This window comes from Diadema antillarum, unplaced genomic scaffold (genome assembly GCF_040938485.1).
Source record: "Diadema antillarum isolate AM-2024a unplaced genomic scaffold, OU_Dant_1.0 seq00001558_RagTag, whole genome shotgun sequence".
Lineage (NCBI taxonomy): Eukaryota > Metazoa > Echinodermata > Echinoidea > Diadematoida > Diadematidae > Diadema > Diadema antillarum.
The window spans coordinates 1,258,088-1,275,786 of record NW_027272284.1 but is presented as its reverse complement, the minus strand read 5'-3'; positions in this window follow the sequence as shown (position 1 = coordinate 1,275,786).

The window sequence follows — 17,699 nt, the reverse complement described above, 5'->3', positions numbered from 1 at the left end:
GGACCTGGTTATATCAGGTATCATGCTATGTCACACCTCGTTATAACAAGGTTCCACTACTGTAAAAGTATGGAAATCCTAGTGCATTTTGTGCAACCAGAAGCTAGTGTGAAAATAAAAGCACACAAATATTTTTTTTGCATGCCATATGTTCCAGTTATAGTGTCCTGATTCCCTGGAATTAAAACATGCAAAATTCATCTTGCCTGGCCGGCCACGAAAAATTACTTAACGTGAAAGTAATGCGATTCCACTTTTACTGTATTTTTGCAGCACAGGAAAACTTGTAGACTAAGATAGTGAGACATGATCTTTCAAGTCATTTGTCAAACAAGTCCATTTATAAGACTATCTGTCCATAACTATTTGATGACTGTTATTAGGAAAAAAAATGAAGATATACTGTATGCTGATGAAGCATGTAAATGATCATCTGATAATAATCAAGACAATTGCAAGCAATATGTTTGTACAGTACAGTACTTCATGCAAGAATGTTTTGAAGTGCAAGGAATTTTTCAGTGATACAATGAATTGCTAAGTGATATATTGATGTCAAATCAAGAAGCTGTAGTGAACTAATGATAAGCACAGAAAAAAAAAGTTGCCTTGATATGAATTGTGATATCATTCTTCTTTGATGAAATTGGGATTATTGAGCATCTCTTACCAAAACAAATACCAAATATCTTAGATTTGCACTTCATCTGGGCACAATGTGAATATAAGTAGCTTGGGTCAGAGTTAAGAAAATTTCAATGTCACAGAATGTAAATGTGAATGGTGTAAGATTAGAATTCATGGTTCGCATTGTGATAATTTCAACCAATGGCTCGCATTGTGATAATTTTAACCAATGGCTGGCATGGTTGGTTTGAAGTGTACTTGTACATATGTAATACCAAGAATACCATCCGTGATATTTTAGGAGGCATACACCTTCCTGATACTGCGTCGGTGCACTTTTGTTGAGAACACAGTGGCTAGCATTCTAAACACCCTGTTCCACCATCACACAGTAGCCTTTTGATATAGCTGTATCTTGGTTATATGTAGTGAGGAGACTATGTCATCTGATCCAAAATGTCTTTTCTTTTTGTGCACTTTATTTTGCAAATCTTGGACAAATCATACACTGGTTTGAATTTGTTTCGTTGATTTGGAGCAGGAGAAATGCCAAGTGGAATCCATAATCTTCCATCGAGGAAGAAAAGAATGACTAAAAAAAAAATCTTTAAATCACAAGAAATAAGTTGTCTGATTGCAAAATCTATAGTGCAAAATCAAAGTATGAAATTTGTGATGACTGTGCTCTAGACTGTGATATATGTTTTGGAAAAGAAAAATATGGAATAACTCTTGCATTCTTGTAATTATAGATATTGAAACACTTTCTTGCATAGAGATTTTAAACTCAAACTCAGATGTCGTTTCACACCAGTTTTGAAACAATTGTCTTTGCACTACACCGCAACAGTTTCATTTCCTCTTCAATTTATAAAAAGAATTTCAGGTACCTATTGATGAATAGCAGGAAAAGAAAAAGTTGCTTTATGTAGCTCTTTCATCATTGATTATTGCACACATAGTCTTGCCAAAGAATTGATCATGTTATGATATAAAAAAAAGAGAGAGAATCACGTGTATTTCAAATTTTATGTCAGTAGTTGAGAAAGTATGTGGAAGTATCTGTGGTGAAGCCAATTGTATGTTTGTTGTCTTTGTTCAAAGTTAGTTCTCTGTTTGACATTTAGAGGCTGAAAGTAGTATCTACGATGTAAAACACCAGCTGAATATATCCCATTACCAATTCTCCCCAGATATTTTCACACAAGTGCACACACTCACTAAATCCAAACATGTTGATGAATGTTCATTTTGAAAATTCTTTTTTTTTTATGAGACATTTTTTAGGAGGTGTTTTGGTTGCGATTAACAGGAAAACTGCTTCCATTTTTAAATGAGTGATAGTGGGATGTAGAATTTATTATAGTCATATTCACTGTGAAAATTTTCCACATAGCTCTTAGCCCCACAGGAATCAAATCTTGCTTCCAACTGCAGTTGACCGGTAGTGGTGATTGGTCAAGCTTGGTCAATCCAGTCGGAGGTGGTCTATCGCAGACCTTCAGATAGATCTTCAAAGGAGGGAAAAATAAAAGCCAAACTTTTATTCACGCAGGGTATTACTAAACATGTTCTTGTCTTCCATTTGAATTCAAAAATATCTTTATATACTTGAGTTGACTTCCTAATGTAGCAGTCACCCGTCTTGACTGAACAATTTGGCAGAATAACGTTATACTTGCAGTCAAAATTGTTCGTTGCTTCCAGACCAAAACTTTCCAATGCTGCTCTTTGATTCCCTCTCCAGTGAGAACAAGAAATGTGTGTTATATATTTTCTTTCTTGAGCAGAACACCACGATAACATTGTAAAGGCAAACCACTGAATTACATTACAATGTATGCTTGAATTAAGAAGTGCACACTGATGTCATTGTAGCATTGTATTTTCATGTGATTTTAGCACTTTATATCACTTGTTGGCAAAGTTAAGCAATTCCTGTCACAAGTATTTGAATCACAGTCATTGAAGGGATAGTATAAGGACTTTTTTCCCACCACAAATCAAAAAGTCAGCTTCCATTTTAGTTTGGTACATCATATCTGTGTATCATCATATGTAGATAACACTGCAAAAACTTACAAAGGACTTGTAACACCTGACAACTACTCTTGAAGATGGAAATAGTTTACAATTATGGTAAATGTGTCTTGAAATCTAATGAAAGTCAGCTCTTAGGAAATATTTAGTAATATTGTGCTTAGGGTTTTTACAATCATTCATTGTAGACATGAATTGTAAAGAGATGGTAATTTATGAGATTTTTAAAGCTCATTAATCATGACTGATGCAAGTAAGCACACAAAAGAATATTTTCAAATCCATATATTGCGAAAGCCACAAGCGTACAATCGTGTTAAGATACCTGGTAGATATGAAGATTAAAAGATGATGAAAATATGTTGAGCCATCATAATACAGATTGTAAATGAAGGGCACGATTGCCTACTTTTTTATTTTTTGGTCTTCTTTTGACCACAGGTCGGTACATCATTTGAACGGTAGCAAGCAAACCCAACATTAGCCAGAATTTTCAAAGGCAGTTTTAGATTCATTCCATGGATTATACAATATTGACTGTGTAAATGCTCATGGCACATTATGTAGATTAGCTGACAGACAGCCTATGCTGACTGCACACTGACACACGCCTGTAGTGTACAAGAACTATTTTGTGCTCGGTTTAATAGTCCATTGAATGAATTGAAACCATTGAACATGATTTTAGAATACCATTGTGAATTCTGACCGTTTTCTCAAAGGATGATGTACTTTTTTAAGACATTATTATTATTTTATGGTGGTTTTGTTTTGTTTTGATTTCTGTTATTACTTACTCATACCATGTGATATTTGTTCCCAGGTAGAGGGGTAACCGTTTCTCTTAAAGTGTATGTTATTTTTATCGTTTCTGTGTGATATTTTGTGTATGAAGGGTTTATTGGATCTCACCAAAAAACTTTTCTCAGTGAATTTCACAATGTGCATCATGTTCACCAGGCTTTCACTTGAGATTGACTTGTCTTACATCTCTCTGGCTTAGTTCTTTCACTTCTACGTTGGTCGTCTTTTTGTTTGTAATGTCCTCGATGAATTTCACATTGTTGATTTTGTATTGTAGATGATTGTATATATTATACTATAAACTTATTTCCTCAGCATGAGAGAGCATTGTTTCTTTGTCATGGAATAAAATCAAATTTATATATTACAGAATTTACATCATTCTGGTATATTTCATGCTGTGTCTTTTGCCAAGGTTTTATCTGTGCAACGGTTGTTCATGAGATATGAATGAAATTAAGTACAGGATCAATGGGACGTGTGATATTTTGATGGGATGTGTGATACATGGGATATATGACGTTTTTATATTGTTCAAGTGTTGGTGTAAAAAAAAAAAAGAAGCTGCTAACTTGTTTCAATGATTACTCTACTTACATGCTATTACCATGTATATGCTTTTATTCATTCCTCAAATTTCATTTCCAGATCTAAATCATTAGGGGATTCTAGACAACCTTACATAACACAATACCAAGAGGGCGCCCTTCATACTGCCCTGTTTTGTTTTGTTTTGTTTTGTTCTGTTCTGTTCTGTTCTGTTCTGTTTTTTGTTTTTTTTTTGCTCTGTTTTTTGTTTTTTTGTGTGTGTGTTTTTTTTAGACCGGTCAGGGAGGGTAAGTTTCCCAGGCCCAGTTTTATCAAAAGATAAAGTCGACGTTAAATATCCTTACTACACAGTCTCCCATAGACTTACAGTTGAAATCAACTTTATAATCAATTTTAACTCTTCATAAAACAGGGCCCCGGCGGCGTTGCTATTTGAAGTCCTCGCTCCGATGTGAGCCCCTGCCTTTTAATATCAGCGTACATATTCTCATCGAGTTCTTTCAGCATGTTTTTATCAATCTACATGAGAAGGTTACCAACTTGGGGGGTGGGGGTGAAGAAAAGAGCTAGAACCGTATACGTTAGATGCTAACACAGTGATATGGGGAGCGAGAGAGGGGGAGGGGGAAAAATGGCGAAGAAAGATCGAGATGGAGAAAGGGAAGGTTCGAGGAAAAAGATAGAAGGGCGGATAATATACAGAGAGGATTACGGAAAGGAAAGGAAGATGCGATAAAATAAGGGGGAGAGGAGGGAGAGAACTGTTTGGGGAAACGAGTTTAGGTAGGCGACACTGTACACATTACTCTCCTTAAAATAGTTTTGTATTCTGTGTAGATCTTGACTCGACGCGACCTTAAAGGTAGGGGATACCTTTTACAGAACTCCCAAAATGCAGCAAAACATTAAATATGAACCTCAGGGGACTTATTTAGGCCACTGCTTAGAAATTTGGAAGTCAACAGTTATGTACAATTTGAATAATGCACAAAACTCAACTATTCAGTAGTTCTGTGTGTCAGCCACCTGTTAAGCCTTTTTGTTGCAGTCTTCTGTATTTTTTATCTACAAATACAATCTAAAAGTATAAGAGCTGATGTAATAACATATAGAGTGTGTGGCAAGAATGTATATAGAAATGTTTGCAAGTTTTGATGAGATTTATTCACAAAATATACGTGGTGGACACACATGCAGTGCATGGGTCTGCAAAGGTAGCCTAGTAATGTACTGGAATTTACGGTGAGCCCCGAAAAGAATTCAATTCAAAATCTAACGGTCAGTAAAAATGTACTAAATGTTACCTTCCACTTTCAATACTTTATGGGTGTTTCTAAAACGATACTCTCTTCAACATACCACTGTGTTTATACAACTCTTCATTTAAGGCATGCAAATGGGATTCCCTACCTTTAAGATGGATATCATACTTATGACAGATTCACATGATTGCTATTCGTCAACACCGTACTGAATCAATCAAAGTAAGGACCTTTATGCAATCGCTTAAGACAAGACTTCTAAACCAATTCCAGAGCAATAATCTAAAGTACTAAAAGCAAATTAACAAGAAGTAAGCAATCGTTTCGGGAACGGGACGTTATTGTGGTTTGTTAAATCTTCATTCTTCATAGGTTTTAATAAAGGTTCTTGGTTTGGTCCTGAAATGCCGTAGCTAAAACCCGCACAATTTTCAAATCATTTTGATATTTTTCAACTAATGATAACACTGTTTTATCTCTATACCATGTATCATTCTTTGCAGTTGAATTTACACTCAGCAAAAAAAGAAAGTAAACGCTTTTTTCAAGTTTAGATTTCTCACAGAATATTTGGCTGAAAGCTAATGTATTATATACCATATTGAAGGTAATTTAATTGGTTATCAACCTGGTAGGTCAACAAAAAGGGAAACTTTACGAATGAGTGAACACCATTGTTTTTCTCTTCCAGGGCACAAAAGTAAAAATTGCAAAACTGAACAAGTTGTCATTCATGCTTATGTGCTCTTCCGTAGAACAATAAGAACAAACAACAAATTTGACACAAAAAGAAACATGAATTAAGTTGCAAAAATAAACCTTTGATCTCTATGATATCTTTCAAGCCCAAAAGATCAATGAAGGTTAAAAATAATGGAGGAAAATAAAGCATCTTATGTCAAATCTAAATTCAAATGAAATAAGAGAAGAAGTAATAATTAACAAAAATGATAGAAAATTGAGGGGTTTTTTCAAAATTAGGAAATTGTAAATAATGTTTGGTTCTTGAAATTGTCACATGGATTTTAAATCACTAGATTAAAAGAAATAAGTAAAGAAATTCTGTTCATTTAATCATCTTTATGCTTATTATTCTCTATGATATTTGAATTTTGACTTGAGAGAAAATTCTTATTTTTCCCCTTTAGTTTCCCACTTTGTTTTTCTTAGAGGTTATGAAGAGATAAAGAGAACAAAAACTTATTTTTCCTATATCATTCATGTCTCTTATTGTGTTAAACTGGTTTTTGTTGTCGATTTCATCGTGAAGGGCATTTGCAAATGAAAGAGAATAATTCATATGTCAATTTTTGCCATTTTTAATTTTGTGCCTTTGAGGATAAAAACGAATGTGCTCTACCATGCGTAAAGTTTTCTTTTTAATCAACCTATGAGCTTGATAGCCAATTAAATTACCTTTTATATGGTATATAATACGTTGATTTTCATAAAAATCTTCTATGAAAAATATGACCTCGAAAAAGTGTTTACTTTCTTTTTCTTTTTTTTGCTGAGTGTATAAATAACAAGGCATCATCAGTCAAACTCTACAATAATTTAAGTGTAAGTTCATACAATCTGTACCGTCAGAGAGAGAATAAGATTGGTCGCACTAAGCCCGCCGCACACTATAATACGACTCACGACTATCGACTTACTGACTTTGAATACGAAATAAACAAGCGTGTGTATTCTGAGGCTATTGTGAGTTATTTGGGATCCAAAGTCTGTCAGTTAATAAGGGGCGGTGAGTTGGCTCAGTCGGTAGCGTGTCTGCCTCACGATCACGCGGCCGGGGTTCGAACCCGAGTCTGGACTGAGCAATGTTGTGTGTATGTATACAAGCATACCGTCCCCTCTAGCAAGAGGCAAAACACTCTGTCCCTCGGATAGGACCTAAAATGGAGGTCCCGTGTATGAGAGAGTAACAACTCACGCACGTAAAAGATCACGCTTCATTCATTCATCGCAAAGAGCAGGGGGTTTAACCCGGTGTAGTAGTCCCACCTCACATCCAACTGGACCCCATGGACGACCAGCTTAACGTAGCTGAATATGGGATATCCAGCCATCTTCTCAGATGGAAAATGAACAAACTAATCATGATAATTAAGTGCTATACCTTTACATCTACGGTAGATGATCCGGTACTAATCACGAATAATCCCCTCTCGCTACCATACACACACACACACACACACACACACACACACACACACACACACACACACCAGGGCTGCCAACATTGGAAACTTAGTTGAGAGTGAGACTCCCATAGGCCAATGCTGTAATTTAGGAGTCAAAATGAGTGAGATCAATAGAAATGTATGCAAATGAAATAAAGTTTTAGAGTGAGAAAGGACCAAAATGAGTGAGTCTCGCTCTCAATGAGTGAGAGTTGGCAGCCCTGCACACACACACAAACACACACACACACACACACACACACACACACACACACACACACACATGCATGCACATATACATATGCATACCAACACAAGTATGCTCCAAAACATAGCATGACAAAATCTTACATGACGACACAATTATTTAGGGTTCTCATTTCCAAGGATTTTTTTTATTTCATGTGAAAAAAATATCCATTGGGGAGGAATAAACATATTTTTCAACATGTTTTTATCCATTGCATGGAATCATATTGATATAAAAGTTTCTGGTCAAAATTGTGGCCAAAAATGGCATTCTAAGTTATAGATATGTAGGCCTAAGTTTCGGTTATGCACATGGGCTTGACCTGTGACAGGTCACTTCAGGCAAAAATTCCATCCCTGTAACAGAAATAATATTACAGCATGACATTTCTCAGGCGATGCACCTGTGGTGTGAGTTTGGTGGTCCTACCTTTACCATCTGCGGAAAGTTATTGAGAGTAAAACACAATGCTGTGAGTACTTTAAGTTCATTCAAGAAAACCACAACCAAAAAAGAAATGTGGATTGAGTGAAAGCAGCAACATTAGAAGAACATCAGTGAAAGTTTGAGGAAAATCGGACAATCGATCAAAAGTTATGAATTCATTTTAAAGTTTTGGTGTTGGAACCGCTGGATGAGGAGACTATCAGAGATTATGATGTCATGTGTGGACAACAATATAAAGAAAATACACCGTATAAAGGGAATTCTACAAAAAGTTCACTTTTCTAGCATCATGAAAGAGCATTTGTTTGACTATTTATCTTCAAAAAAAAAGGGAGAATAATCCCATAATATGTCAGTACCCGTCAGTATCAAGTTGATAGAATGTGTAATGTTAATGAAAACATGAATTTTTGTGGAAATTCCTTTATATTTTCCTTATATTCTTGTCCACACATGACGCCATAACCCCTAGTAGTCTCCTTATCCAGCGGTTCCAATAATAAAACTATACAAATTCATAACTTTTGCATCGATTATCCGATATCCATCCATAATTATTCCCCGGCTAAATACTAGTTAATGGTAAGGTTAGAGTAAAGATCAGGGTTAGGTTTAGGTTTAGGTTTAGGACATTGGGTTAGGGTTAGGATTAGATCCAGGATCGGGATTAAAATTTGGGCCAGGGAAAGGGTCCGGGGTATTGCCCAGGGGGTAATTGCCCTAGACCCATGTCTTTTGGTTTTGGTTTCCTTTAACTTCTTGACTTTTCATCTTGTCACACTCATATTCGTACTTGACCTGCATTTTTAGGCTATGTGCCTTTGGTGTGAGTTTGGTGGTCACAACTGAAAGACGTGGCAAGTTATTGAGAGTACACCAAATTGTTGACGCCGGCGCAACCACTGCCCACTGACAACGGTGAAAATTGTGGAATAGTACCTACCGATACCTGTGTCTCGCTTTCGCTACACAAACAACACAAGAACGCACTTTTCAAAATAAAACCTTTGTGCGCCTTGAGTGTTGATTGCCACAGAAAATATTATAGACGCTCTTCAAAGTCCATGGCAAAGAAAGGTGTACGATAAAAAACCACTGCCCTTTGCAGATTTTTCCCAAAATCTAAGCAGCACATCTACATAATTATCGTGTCACATACTCCCATGGCCAGGTACCACCAAAATCTAATGAAAGTTGTTGTTGTTGTTGTTGTTGTTGTTGTTTTTTGGGGGGGGGGACGGAGTCGACCTAAATGATACGGTATACATGTAAAAAAAAATCTCAGTATGTCACAAACAGTAATTGGCCACTAATTCTTCGCACTTCCCACAAATTCTATATATTTTTCTTTCTGTTTGTGAATAAACACACATATCCGGTACAGGACTTCGTTGACTGTATCATTTTGTGCTTTGATTTATCCTTCTGTGAAAAAAAAAAAAAAATATATATATATATAATTATATATGTATTATATACAACCTTACAACCTTATCAATATAGTAATTGGTTGCCTACTGTTTACAACACACAAATGTGTTTCTCCCGTTCTGGCGATTTAGTTTAGTAGGCTGTAATCTATGTTATAATCACAAAGTCTGATATTAGAATTCTGGTGCTGTAATTTACAAGTACGTACTTCATGCCTGAATATGTTTTAAGACAGCTGTTTAAGCACAGACCCTAATGTCATGTTCTGAAGCTGTTTTATCCATTTACACTGATACATGCTGACATGATAGAGAAGTGCTATCATCTGAAAAGGGCCTAGGACGAATGATAGTTATGCAAGAAATTTCTTTTTGCATTTGTTATAAATGTAAAGGGCGCACATAGTGGACGTCAGAAACGCCGGTTGCGTACAGTATACGTCCGAAACAAAAAACCAAACATAATAATTTCCAAGGTAGTAGTTTAAATTGCTGATTCTTTTTTACATTTCTACATCATTTCATGATAATTATGTCCTTTACCTGATGTAATGTTAATTTTTTGGAAAAATATTGCTTACTTCACAGAACTTTGTGACTGAACTTATGAAGTCAGAAAATTTGCTTTTTCTGTGCACGTCCGAACATATTATGCTATTTTTTAATCATTTAATTTAAGATCACTAAGGTGTTGACATAATTCTTTCATAGCTGCTTGTTTTCTACGTAACACTTGTCATATCATCGCCAGAGAAAAGTTTCTAATTCTCAATCTTTTTGCCTATGCAGCTTAATAATGTGTCCAAAATGTACGTCCGAATTTATGGAATTGCCCAAAAGAGAAAAACAAAAATGGGGGGAGGGGGTGCTCATTGTTACAACACAATCAGTCAACTTCAAGTAAACACTAGCCCAACATGAACTACAGAACCAGTCTTCAGACCAATAACATCCTTAACTTACTCCTACCTATCATTTATTCACATGAGGCCTTTTTTTTTGGGGGGGGGGGGGGATGAGTACATTCATTACAACATTGATCGGGATCTCGGGGGGGGGGTGGGCAACAAATGATATAAACAAACAAACAGACAAACAAACAAAAACAAACAAACAGAGATATACCCAGAGCAAGGATGAGATATTTTGTGCCAACAACGTGCATTGGAAGTTTTTAATACACAATATTAAAAGATTTTTTTTTCCGTTGTGCTTGACCATGTTGATGGTAAGTATCATTATGGCCCCTGGTACATGCAGATTACTTACACTTCATTCATCACACTCACAGTGACACAGGCACCACGGTGAGAACTTTTTGCATTTTGATGTTGTAAATGGTGCAATTTGATGCATGTTTTTGCTTGCTTTATCGACTTGAAACAGCTAGTTCAACTTGTTTAAGGTAGCATTATACGTTGATGTCAATTAGTATTGATCAATTTGGCTATAAAATACTATCATCAAAATAAACTTCCTGTTATGATAGTTACATTGAATATCATGAACGCGACGAAACAAGAGCGAGCGGAGTGAGCGAGGGGGAGGGTGTGGGACGAGGTGTCCCCCTCCCCCGGTGGAACTTTTTGCATTTTGATGTTGTAAATGGTGCAATAGGATGCAGGTTTTTGAGTGTTTTATCGACTTGAAACAGTCCCACTTGTTTCAGGTACCATTGCATTTTGGTGTAAATTGTTATTGAACAATGTACCTATAAATAATTATATCATTTAAATAAACTTTTTGTATCGATTCTTAAACTGATGTCATAAACGTGACCGAGTCCGAGGAAGCGGAGCTAGCGAAGGGGGAGGGGGTCGTCCCCCCTTTCACGGTAAGAATTGAAATTGCTTTTCGATGTTGTAAATGGTGAGATTTGATGCATGTTTTTGCTTGTTTTATATACCGACTTGAAACAGTCCCATTGTATTTTGCTGAATGTATATGCAAAGTTTCCACATTAACAAATTACAATAATATAAACATAACAAATACATAAGCTTCTCATCGAAACGCAAATGGAAGGGCTGTTGTTCAAAATACATTACTTCAAAATGATAGTCATAGTTATCAATGCATACACACGTGTAGACACACAAACACATGGACATCACACACACATACAGATATACTCATACACTGAGGAAAATCTGACCCATTCAAAATTGACTAATTCTTTAACTTTTGGTACAGCTATCACTGGATAAGAAGTCTTCAATTTGACCCATTCTTTAACTTCGATTTGTGATGTCACACACGGAAAAAAAATATATGTAAGGAAATATGAAGAGAATTCAACATATCTATTATTTTTTCTACCATGATGAAAAAGCACTTGGCCTATAATATACTCTTTCAGAAGGCAGGGGAATAGTTACATTGCCCTCAGCATATGTCAGTAAAAGTCAAACGAATCAATACTTTTTATGAAATAGAAAAAAAAATCATTCAGTTTCTTTATACAGTTCTGTCGTAAAATACAGTTGTGTCGTTTGTGTGCAACTATTGTGCATAGTCTTCTAATCCAGCAATTGGGATACAACTATACAAATAGTTTGATTTTCCTCAAACTTCAGTGATGTGTTCTACCGATTAAGATTTCTGCATTCACTCAATCCACAATATAAATTAATGTTCATTCTCCTTCAATTGTGGGATACACTGTCCATACACACGTCATGTGTACACACACACACACACACACACACACACACACACACACGAATCAGATAGGCATAACCAACACAAGTATACTCCAATACATGGCATTACAAAATGTGATGTGACAAACAATACAATTGTACAGGTCACATCAGTTCCAATGAATTCTTTATTCTATATCTAAAAATATTCATTGGCACAAATTCACTGAGATGTGATCAACACTCCTGAAGCTGTTGCAGGTACAATGTATACAGCTTTAAATGAAAGACATTTGAAAAGTGACTTAACTGTATTTAAAATGAAAACTAGAAATGTCGCTAAGGCGACTGGTATGCCTCCGCCATAATGCATGATTCTCCTTAAAGGTCTATAGTACATGTGGACAATGTGTGATTACATTTTCACAAAATATTAAAATGACAAGTTTGTCACAAATGTGTTGAATGTTCACCTTCCTTGACCTTTAATTGGATGAAAAGGAGAGCATGTATTTGGGGATTTAAGGACTTTAACTTGACTTTGCCCATTCATAAGTTTATGCATAGAGTAATTTTCAAGGTATGGAGAAAAAGTGCAATTTCTGTATTGAAATGTACATTGTTACCATTTTCATCTGGCCTTTGACCCTAAAATTCATAGAATAATCACTGTCAGGCAGAATAAGCATAAATATGTAGAAAGTTTCAAGATAACTTGAGCCACTTCTGAGATATGGAGGAAAAAATTAGTTCAGCACTTTCCCTTGATCTTTGACCTTTTGACCTTTGAGGCAAAAAAGAAAAAAAAAAGTTTCCAGAGAATCTATATTAGGTTATACATGCATAGGGCCTACACCAAGTGTTTAAAAAAAATAATCCTGCTGGCATTGCATGAATATGAGGGAAATAGTAAAATGTTGAAGTGTTGCCCTTGACATTTGACCCCTGACCTTTGACCCCATAGATTCTCTAGATAATCACTGCCAGTCAGTATATATATATATATATATACTATGTTCCATGAAGATACCTTGAACAATTTCCAAGTTACGGAAAAAAAGGTAAGTTTTGATATTGTTACTTGACCTTTTGACCTTTTACCTTTTACCTCATGACCCCAAACTTTTACAAGAGAAGCTTAATTGGGTAATACATGTATACACTAAGTTTTAAGAAAATATCTTCAGGCATTGCATAGATATGGTGGAAATAGTGAAATTTTACGTATTTGACCTTGACCTTTTGCCCTTTGACCTTGAACATGTGCACCCAAAAGTTGATAGGCGCAACTTCACCCCCTAATGCACATACATGCCAAGTTTCATTAGGATACCTCAAAAGATTTTTTAGTTACCCAGTCCACAAAATTCATTACGGACGGAAGGACGGATGGACGGATGGACGGATGGACAACCCGAAAACATAATGCCTCTGGCACCACTTCGTGGTGGAGGCATAAAAAAAAAAAACATTCAAAAATGTCAGTCAAATTTTTGGTCAAATTTTGAAAATTCTGTTTCTCAAATTCAGAATGAGGTAATGTAAGGCCACTGGTCTCCTCATAAAAATACACTCTATACTCTATGATGAAAATATGATAGCCTCAAGTTCTGTGACTTATACAGCAATACATGGTGATTACACAAATAACATGATATTACATATACATGGTTGTTGTTATTTTTCCAGTTCTAACTGCTAGACCTAGTCTATGCTGGCAAGAGACTAAAACCACGTTTTGTTTGTTTTTTGTTTTTGTTTTTGTTTTTTGCTTCATTCAAATTAAGATTTTGCTACCATTACAACATCTTCTATTAAGACAGTTGGAAAGTGGAAGTTTTCTTTGACTCATGAAATGATTAGATATACTTTTAAGTAATAACATGCTCTACTTCTTTGCATTGCTTGATGCATGCTGTGACAAAAGTCTGTGAGCTTAGCTAAATTCTTACAGAATTGGCAAAATTTTGAACATCTTCTCACTATACTATGACATTATACAATCATAAATCATACATATGAAACTTCCTCGTGAAATTATGCTGCTGCTATTGTTACTCCAACTGACTATAATAATGATAGCAATCAGCAATAACAAATCATAAAAATGATAAATCTGTTCACAAGTTATCAGTCATAATTGTGAAAATATTACATCACGTATGCAATGCATATAAAGAAATATAGGCCTATAATGGTAGTTTCAAGTCTGTTTCAAGTCTGTGATGTCAAATATCTTATCAACTTTTTTAAGTCACTTGGTCAAAATTAGAATGTGACAGCATTTATTAATAGCAAGAATTACAGCTGTAATCTTGCATTGTATATGCATAGTTTAATATCTAATTTTGACATATTTCAGTTTGTAACTAAACAACGATACCATTTTTTACTTTTATACTTCTCACTTACTCACTTGCATATAATATCAAAGATCAACACATCCTACACAAAGAACATTTAGAGGCTGACATAGATCAACATTGCGATGTCCAACATGGCACACCAACAGAAGATGGTACATTGTACATGTAGGTGAGATATACAGACAATGTTGGATGGCATGGAAATTGAACCGTGAATCCTGTCTCAGGCCCCCATCTCACTAGGAAGGCAACCATTGCGATCCGTGACGATTTAACAGAAGCGTGGCGCCATCGCCAACCGTCTCCATTTTTGGCCTCCAAGGCGAATACACTTCAGTTCCTCTATACGCTCAACCTGCGCTGTAGGCGATAGCCACATGATGGCCACATTTCAAGGCCGACGAGATGCGCTGCTTCTGCGATTGAACCGATTGTATTGCGATATTTGTCCGCTTATCAAGACCTCTCTACATTAGTGATACCATCGGAGCAACAGTGATACATTAACACCGGGCTCATGATACAATCTCAAGCGATCAGGGTGTAAAATGGGTTTCAGGATTGAATTTCTTCAGGCAGATGTCAGTGTCAAACCGACATGGATATGCAGAATATGGTTTTACCCTTACATCTTAGCATTCTAGAACACACCAGTTAGAACCTGATATGAAATTGCACTATAGTTAACCATTCAATTAAAAGGGTAAAATGTGTATATAACATAAGAGACCCGCTTACAAGCAAACTACAAATCCCATCCTACAATGAGCCAATTTTACGAAGATATATTTGAAAAGATTGCAAATTAATCTACTTGCATTGACTTGCAATGGCACAGCATATATAACAAACAATCAAATTTAATAAACAGCGTAGATTCATACTGAGTGTAAGTGGAAAAAAAGGAATTTTATACGCTTTTCTCCCTACCCACCTCCCTGGTCTGGTGCATCACTTTCTTTTGTTGATGGTTGGTTCCTGTTACGTAATACTGTAAAAGTGGTAATATTCATGGGCGATAGGGGCCGCTTTGATGTGTCGTCTAGTGAGATGGGGGTATTACTGTTCATTCCTTCATTTCTCTCTTCTTTCTGCCATTCTTCAGATAGCAGTTTTGCATACTAAAACATAAAGTGAAATCTAGATGATGATAATTAAATCCAAATTCTACACATCTCTTTGACACTTGCTCTGCTGCTCTGATTTCATTGTCATGATATTCGTATATTCTTCTCCAGACATTTTTTCTGCATGCCCAAAATATGAATTTAAATCTACATAATTATAAAAAAATAAATTCTCTACCTCTCTGTGATAATGACAATCACATTACTACTGACAAAAGAGTATCTCAAAATTAATATTTCATAATTTATATCTGAGACTGACACGAGTTGATTCACAAATTGGAAAAAAGTATATATATGTGAGTGTTGGCAAGGAACTTGGCTATGTCTTGTCACCTCTTTACACTGCCAAGAGTCAAAGGGTTAAGAACGTGCCACATCCTGAGCACTCATAAACAGGTTTAACCCTATCTTAACTGGGGGGGGGGGGGGGGGCGCCACGATTCCGATTGCGCAAAGATTTTGCCACGTCGTTTCATGACTTTTTTCATTGAAGTCTCCCGCATATTTTGAGACCAAATTTTCTGGGTACACCGTTCTGAAGTTACGCAATGTTTTGCATATGCATGTCAACCCGAAAACAGCTCAAATTCACGACTTCCTGTGCAAATCCAATGCAAATTGTGTGTGTTGTTTTTAAATTGATTATTAGATTATTTCAACTTTTGACCATTGATATTAATCAATTCTAATGTAGATAAGCTTAAAAAAGTGACTGCAACAAATTTTGGCAAAAAAACAATAGAAAACAAACGGTCGAAAAACAATGAAATACATAAGATATTAACAAAACACTAAAAGAACAAAAGAAACTATTTTGATTGTGCTATTTTTTTACAAGAAAATTGTTTGATGTGTCTTGAGGAACTCTGACACAAAAATTTAGCAATCCTTTAATCTTTTCAATGGAGTTATAGGTGAAAATATGATTTCATGCGTAAATTTGCATAATCAATTTATAAAAAAATATAAAATCAAATTTTTCTATTGTATGACCATATAATCTTGTAGTTGACATCCGGCTCTATGGGCAGGCAAAATTTTGCGGCGATCGCGCGATCGGCGGCCTAGATCTTAAGGAGGGGGTCAAATTGACCCCCAGTAAAAACTTATTCTCAAATAGCCCAGTCAAAATAGGGTTAAGCCTTCAGAACCTAAACACTCGATACCTGCACCTCTGAAGAAAAGTCACTAAACCATCAACAGGTGTTCTTGTGTTTATGTACAATATGTGTGTGTGTGTGTGTGTGTGTGTGTGTTTATTTGAGTATATGTGTGTATGTCTGTTTCTTTCTATTTTTGTTGTGTCCAAGTTATACAAATAATTTGTCATTATCCACAGAAATCTAAAACAGTTTAGATTGCTGTCCTTATAGGATTTGAATGGAAATGAATGATTACCACTGAAAAAAAAATATGCATAAGTGTGCAAAGAAGTTATGCAAATAATTTGTTATTATTCACAGAATGGAGTCAAAAGGGGCCTGAGCTTTCGATCCTAGCAGAATCTTTGTCAGAGGCAAAATGACAATTTTGTCTCGGATGAAGATTCTGCTAGGATCAAAAGCTCAGGCCCCTTTTGACTCTATTTTACTCCATTGGCACGCCACTATTTGATAAGCAGTTTTCAGCAGCTTTTTTTGCTACACATTATTCACAGAAATAACAGTTTAGATTGCTGTCCTTATAGGATTTGACTGGGAATGAATGAATACCACGGAAAAAAGGATGCATGAGTGTAGGTTGAACATGTGTGAAAATATATACATTGTACGGGCTACTTTGCCATGCTAACATCAGCCCCATATCAACCTGTGCAATTTGCTCTATGATTCCACCCTGAGTATGCTATTACCGGTTACTTCATCCTCAGAATTCACTGAGCTGATGTTGCTACCGGAAGAAATCGCTGGGTGTTGAAGGGTTAAAACTAGGTGTGCGCTGAAACCCCCACCCCCCCCCCCCCCCC